Here is a 1,723-nt window from a genome sequence, read left to right on the forward strand (position 1 = left end):
TATTTACTAGAGAGATAAAATCCAAACACTCTAGCTTGATAGGATTGATTTGAACATTGGTTCTAAATCTACTTTGTGAGTTTCAACTCTGCATGGTCAAATTTTTAATATCACAAGAGTATTTATTATTTGTGTTGTACGGTGCTGTTCACTTAATTTTGACTCATGGTGAAATCATGAAAAAAAGTCAATTCCAGCCTAAATCATCCTCACAATTATTGCTATATTTGAGCTGATTATCTTTTTTACTGATCCTCTATTTTACCAAAATGATATCCTTCCTTAGGGAATGGCTTCTCCTGATAACATGTCAGAAATACATGAGACAACTTGGTCACTCTCATTTCTCCAGAACACGTTGGCTATACTTTTTCCAAGAGAGATTTGTTTGTTTTTCTGACAGTCCCTCCAAATCATAACTAGATAGTTTATTGTAATCATATAGTTCAAACAAACTAGTAGTAAATTAATAATTGCTATTTTTTCTTTTTATCATCTTTAAAGACTCTAGTAGTTAAAAATATTTCTATTTTTTAAGAAATTGTATTACATGATTACACTAAATTTTAAAACAAATATTTTTATATACTATGTTTAGTCCTATGAGTATAATCTTTTATGAAATCTATGACTAAGGAAATATTTCAATTTCCTTCCTTAGAGTAATTTTTTTTCTATTTGAGAAAATTTTCTATTCTATTTTCTATTTTTCTATTTGCAATTGAATGGAAACACTTGATAGAGGATTTAATAATGTCATCACGTTAGTTTTTCTCTTTTTAAAACTAGTCACAGGTTAATTATTGAATTTATTCACAGAGCATTTTGATTCGATGCAATAAAATTATCTATGCAAAAATAGAATGGTTTCAGAGAGCCTAAAATTAAATGTGACCACTGCTAAAAATGTAATGCAGAAGCATAAAATATGGATGAAATTATGCAAATAGGCTGGAAAAAGTATTCCAGCTAAACTTGGCTACTAGTTTTCTGAAGGCTTGCCAAACTCCAAATAAAAGCTGCATTGAGTAGAATGTTTAGACATCTGGATACTTTTTCTTTAAATTCCAGGAAAATATTCTGCATTTATTTTGAGCTATGGCTACCTACGTTGCTATTTCCACTACAATCAAAATAGTTATTCTTTGTAATTTCCTGTTTGTCATATTACTTCTTTTCAACCAGCTGATGATCAAAGATACAATATTTTTTCAATTGTTTTTCTTGCCTAATTTTCTATTGAGTGTTTCAACAGGCTTGCTTTGGCATGCCAACTTTTCCTTTGACCTATTCAGGCTTTCAATCTTTAGACTTCACTCTGCTGCCAGAACTGTACAATTTATTAAAATTAAATTGAACACTACAGACAATATTAACAAAGTTCAGCAGTTCACCAATTTAATGTTCAAAATTATTTTTCCAGTCATGTTTATGTCACAGGAAATTCTTTGAATACTGAATCTATTTGGGCAATTTTAATCTATAATAAAACCAGGAAGTAGGATTTATACAATTATATTACTTTTTCCTTTAAAATACTTTATGTTGACCTCTGGAAATATAAATGTGTTTAGTTTAGTTCTGTGAGATAAACCACAATTCATGATTTTATTTCACTGATCGACTTCCAGGCTCAACCCTTGCTTAGTCAACATTTATTTAATCATAAATGAATAAAATACAGTTAAGTTGGTATTTGAGACATGATTTTGTGGTTGTATAC

The sequence above is a fragment of the Echinops telfairi genome, unplaced genomic scaffold, assembly GCF_000313985.2.
Source record: "Echinops telfairi isolate 266 unplaced genomic scaffold, ASM31398v2 ScPeMD7_1;HRSCAF=3_0, whole genome shotgun sequence".
NCBI lineage: Eukaryota > Metazoa > Chordata > Mammalia > Afrosoricida > Tenrecidae > Echinops > Echinops telfairi.